Source organism: Larimichthys crocea, chromosome III (genome assembly GCF_000972845.2).
Source record: "Larimichthys crocea isolate SSNF chromosome III, L_crocea_2.0, whole genome shotgun sequence".
NCBI classification, from domain to species: domain Eukaryota; kingdom Metazoa; phylum Chordata; class Actinopteri; family Sciaenidae; genus Larimichthys; species Larimichthys crocea.
The window spans coordinates 41,614,182-41,620,289 of NC_040013.1; positions in this window are offsets into that span (position 1 = coordinate 41,614,182).

The following is a 6,108-nucleotide window of genomic DNA, read 5'->3' on the forward strand; positions in this document are numbered from 1 at the left end:
GTAATCTTTTGTTTTCTTCCTCGTATGAGTGATTTTCTGTTGTAATTCCTAGTCTAGCCTTTTGTTACTTTGTATCTAGTCTTGTGTGTTTTCAGCCTCGTTTGTGAGCGCCCTTAGTTGATGTTTCATAGCCTTTTTTGTTTTTCCTCTTTATGAGTGATTTTGATTTCGTTAATCTTTAATACGATTAGTCTTAGCTTTATTGTTCCTCGTTGAGAGTGATTTTGATTTTGTTATTTAGAGTAGTTCAGTGTTTTTTCCTCCTAGGAGTGATTTTTGTTTCCTTTAGTTTAGGGCCTTTTCATAGCCTCACTCAGTCGAGGATTTTTCCCGTCCTGAATAAAACAGCTTACTGCCTAACTCTGCATCTGAGTCCTCATTTGAGTCCCGGCCTGACAGATATAGTGCCACCTAGGAGTGAAGTCGCACATTGCAACCAAATGAATACGCATCACTCTCTTCTTCCAAATATGTAGGAAAATTCAAAAGGCAAAAAGCAAAAAGCCATATCTAGATTAGAATTTGGTATGTCCGCTCAGGGCTACTGTAGAAAAATGAAACAAAAACAGAGTTATTAAGATTATTTTCAATTCCTGCCAATAGATACTCATAAATCTTACACACTGGACCTTTAACACAGTAGGGGCAACGCTCTTCTACAGTTCCCTAATTAACATGTTACCTTCTTTTTTTTTAACTGTACAGAACATGGCGGATTGTTGTTTTGGTTGGATTTCTAAGTTATATTTAATTAGTTTACAGATGACGAACAATGTGGGGGTTAGGCCAGTCACTGTGCTCAGTTAGCCTTGGACCAGTGTAGTGTATATTAAGATGTGGAAACCTTCATTTGGTGTGATTCAGTCTAGAAATTGATACTCATGCTGATATACAGGCGCTGTATGTTTAATGTTGTGTTATATATCTTAGCCAGCAGCTAAAACTAACTTAGTTTAACATAAAGACTTGGAACCGTTAGCTTTGTTGGTAACAGAAATCTACCTACCAACACCTACAACAATCGTTTTACTATTTCTATTTTTTGCCATGACAAGTAACTTAATAGATTTTTTGGGCCAGGTGAAGTAAGATACAAACATTGCATTACAGTTAAACAGTCACTAAAATATGTTGAGAAGTAGGCAATGCAGTGACAGACTCTTGATTCATATTCGATCAGCACTGCCTAGTTTGACAGTATGATCTGAGTTTTGTGAGCCTGTTGTGTTGCTCTGGTCAGGCTTACTGAGAGTGAACTGACAAGGTAGAAATAGCCTAAAGCATACTGTACCCGCTTTATCATCTCTTTTACTCTAAGTAGGACCGTAATTTACCAAATAAACATCAGACTGTTCTGAGAAGACTTAAAACTAGCAATTGACAGATAAACCCATGAGGAAACAGTTTACTGAGGTTATAAATCAGTGGAGGTAGTAGGGTAATTTCTCCATAAGACTCCATACAATTAGGCATTGCTGTTGCAGCTTGTGGAGCTGCGCCCTGGTGGCTATTAGCACGAATGCAGGTTTAAGACACTACAGTTTTGGCCTAATGTCACTGACACAGAAGCTCTGTCCACTAATTATATACTGCCAGTGATGTACAGACATAATTAAACTCCCAACACAAAAATAAAGAAATAGTTAATATAACACAATTTAAAAAAACAACAACATTAAATTACAGTACTTAAAAAAACACAGACTGCTGTCCCTGCCATGTAAAGGTATTGAAATGCAGACCAACATAAATCAGTTCTTACCCAGTTTTGTGACAGTGCTGAAAGTGGAGAGTTTTCACATTGTACTCTCTTCTGCTGTTTACATCCAGCATTGGTGGTCCCACTGCTGCTTCTTGAAAACCCTGTGATCAGAAAAAAAATGCCCTGCTGTTGACCCACAGTGGCACTCTGCAACAGATTGCCGGCATCAGCCTTCACCAGGCCTGCAGAATGTGAGCTGACATGATCCGTCACAACAAACTTGGGAGGAAAGAAACCGAAAACCCTGGGAGCAGAGCAATAATTTTTTGTTGGCAGCTGTTTCCAAATCTTTTATTTCAAGCAGCATCTTCCTGATCTAGTAGACACAACATTATGACGCCTCTATCTTAAGGATCTTTTGTGTTTGTTTTTTATCAAACAGAAGCATGCAAGTGCCGACAGAGAGGATGATATCAGATGGAGGTCCAGATCCTGCTGGTATTTTTAGCGGTGAGAGAGAAGCCAGAAGGTGTTGGATTACGCAACATGGGCACATGCCGCCCTCACTCATGGCAGTTTGTCATCTTATATCAGCACTCAGGACCATGATGCAATGTAGTGTTGATGCACTTCAGCTGCAGTTTGTTCACCTCACACTGACGCAGACACCTCTGACATCATTTATAAGTTCATATGTTTTAGCTTTAAACAAAATTTATATCATCATTTTTTTGTGAATCACTTTATAACATATGTTATGATCATTTATTTCACTGTATTACTGACTTAGACCAGAAATCTTTATATTCTGCCTTTTTCATTTTATGACATCTAAATCTGTGGTATTTTAAAAATAGTGAAACATTTTTGTGATATGTGGAAAATTATAAGCCGAATTCTGTGCAATAAGTAAGCAAACTGTTATGAGAGCTTGTAAAAAATGAATCTGAACGTGAACCTGAATGTTTTCACAGAGTTCATAGTTGCATCCAGCCTGGACAGCTCAGTGCTGTTGTTGTAGAGGTTCAAGTTCAGTCCAGTTCTTACTTTACCGAAGTAATCTCAGAGCTAAGGTCACAAGGCAGTGAGTCAGTTCTCTCTCATATCACCTTTCATGGAGGTGAGCATTAGTTTCAGGCGGCCCTAGTTGGGAAAGTTGGCATCTAGTTTCGGTGGGGAGACCGGTCAGTTGAGGGCAAGGCCTTAGCATGGCCTCCTCGTGATGAATCTGTCTTTATGATGAATCTCTCTTCAAGAATGCAAAAAATGTTCTAAAGTCAAGTTAGGGGAAAAGACATAAAAAGGTACCAACAAGTATCTACAGATAAATGATGCTCATAATTTGAATATATTCACAAACTCCAGGGACAACAAAGAAACATGTCTGACATGACGATGACACCCACAACAAATCAGAAACTGTGATACATTTATATTACAGCTTTTCAGATTCAGTAGAAGACTTTTAGAAAACACTTGACATGATAAAGTTAAATGACAAAAAGTGGAGACTAATAAAGTGATTGGTCCAGTAACATGTTGGTTACAAATGGTTGAAAATCTATCAAATCTATTAATTGTAATATAATGTAGGTTAAAACTTTGGCTTTAAGGTGTCATGGCCTAAATAGATACTCTTTTAAGAACAGAGAAGGTTTAAGAGCTTGTTGTTTTCTTGCTGCAGGTAACTGATCCTCTCATCCTTCTTCTATTAGAGCTTTAACAAATCCAGTCACAGGGTCTGAAAATTGACGCCAATGTGAACATTTATTGTGTGACCACAGTGTCCTCTGCTGGTGGTTCTCCAAAAGCAGAGATTAAAGTAAGTGTATGTAACATTTAATTTCCTTCCTCCTTCTCCAAGTCTTTCCTAGTATCTTATTGCATCTACATATTTTTTGTACTCCCATTTTTTGTTTTGTTGGTTACTGTACGTGTAGTAAAAGCAAGGGGAAGAAATGATGAAAGGAAGTGAAGATATGGAGGAGTGAAGGAAAAGGCAGAAGGCAGAAATAAAATGAAAGAGTGCAAGGAAACTGAGTGAGTGAGTAATTAAACCACTAGATGGCAGCAAACTTCTCTCATAGTCTGGTTAAACTGAGATCAGCTGCAGCAGAAACACTGGCTGCTTTATGTCTTTTAGTGCTGAGATGAACAAAACACCTCATTGTCTCTGCCAAATATTTGACTTCATGCAGTCTGTTATCACACTGTGTTTTTATTTTATTTTGATCACAGCCTTGGTGAATCATTGAACTCTTCACAGATTTCCAAAAATGTACAGTGTTTTAACCATGAACAGAATCTCTTTCTGTTCATCACAAGGAAGCTCTGAAATTATGCAAAACCTCAGATGACACATTTAACATCAAGTAGACATTCAAAATACATAATTATGCATAATTATGTAGTTGTCTCACCTGTCTGTGGACCTGTATTCATTGCGTAATCTGCGCCTCTTCTCTGGAAATGTTGATTTCATAATGAGGGCGGCACATGTAACAGAAAATAAGGAGTCAGGGCGGAGGAGGTCTGGTGGAGGTCCTCTCTTCTTTATCGGGTTGTCTCACACGAACAGCGGTGGATCCCTCCGCTAGGGTTCTTCCTGAGGCCCGATGAACCTCTTCGTCGTGCCAGCACACATTTTTCAGTGCCCGGAAAGCTGTGATGCATTTCCAATCCCTGGTTTAGATTTAAATTGTTTTATTATGTGAGTATGCTGCACCTGCAGATCATGAGACAGGCTGATAACAGAGCTGCTGTCTCTCTCCTCAATACTGGGCAGTATTGTAGTGAAGCAGCCGGAGGCTAATCATTCCAGCTGGGGCCAAATCCAACCCCCCACTCCCAAGAATCCTCAGAGGAGTATTTTTAGTGTTGACTCAAAAACATATTTTCTGAATCGTACTGTACTGTAAAAAGACTTTTCCTTACTTTCTCCAAAGTTTTTTTTGTAGCATCTGAATGAATCATTTAGTTTCACTCAGATCAATTTTCAGCTGTATCAGAGTTTTACTGCTAATGCAATTTTCCAGCTGTTGCTGCAACACAGCAGATAGTCAGAAACTATTCTGATAATCAAATCTGTGTGGAGTTTGCATGTTCTTCCCATGTCTGCATGGGTTCGTTTAGGTTATTCCAGCTTCCTCCCACAATATAAAGACATGCAGGTTAAACGTTCACTCTAAATTGCCTGTAGGTGTGAATGTGAGTGTGAATGGCTGTGTCAGTCCTGTGATGACCTGTTCAGGGTGTACCTGGCTCATGCCCAGTGCCAGCTGGGATTGGCTCCAGCCCCCCACAACTCTGATAAGGATAAGTGGTTACAAACAATGGATAGCCATGAACATTTCTTTGAACATATATCTTTGTAAATATAAAGCTTTGATAGTTTTCTGTCCCATACTTCATAAATACATGGCAAAATATGAATATCTGAATATTGAGCACCAACAAGACATTTGAAAATGGACTCAACAGTTCAAGGGGACATTTTATAGATTTTATAAGTGCAAGTGCAAGTAGGCCTACAGTATGTCCATTAATACTGAAAAAGATTCAAAAATTCACATGGACACTAACAAAATTCATGCATGAATATGAACCTGTTTGCTATCATGTTCACACAATAACTTAATTGGTGATAAGATGTCAGGGCTGCATGTAAGCTTATTGTGGGGTTGCTCTGCCCCCTAGTGGTTATAACATATAAAAACACAGCTTTAATAAGCTCTACTGTCACTTCTTCAAATGCTATGTAAACAGCGAACTGGGTGTTGTTTGTTTCAAACTGTTTTCCATCAACAGCTGATTGACTTTTGGCATTATGCTTAAGCCATGGTCAGGGAATATAAAGTAGAATTGCCATTGTGACTGACATTATTGCAAATATAGACAGATAAAGGAAAAAGCCTCCTGAATACATATTTTGATGTGAACTGCTGGCAAACTACCGCAGGTTTTATGTTAAGGATATAGCTTGGCTTGGTTTATCGCTGTGGAATAAATGTCTCACAGCTAAAGTAAAAGTCACTGTGTGAAAGACAAAATTAACCACATTAAAAATACATTTCACACTATTCACCCTCTGTTTCCTCTCCAGCAGACAGGAAGGCTTCAACTATCTGAAATATTAATACAACCTCTATAATATATACTCTATACAGACTTTACTTTCACTGTCACTCAGAGATTCTTTGCAAAAACGACAAAAAGTGTCATAGTGGTCCATATATTACACGGCTGCTGTTTTCAATGATTAATTAGCTGCTGGTTCCATTATTGATGTTGTGCTTGTGTACGGCAGAGAATGCTTGCTGAATAATGAATTCATCCCCAAATCTGCTGCTTTTGGAGGAAGGGGAGGGAGGTGGAGGTGTAGTAGATTAAGAAAGGATGGTAAGAAA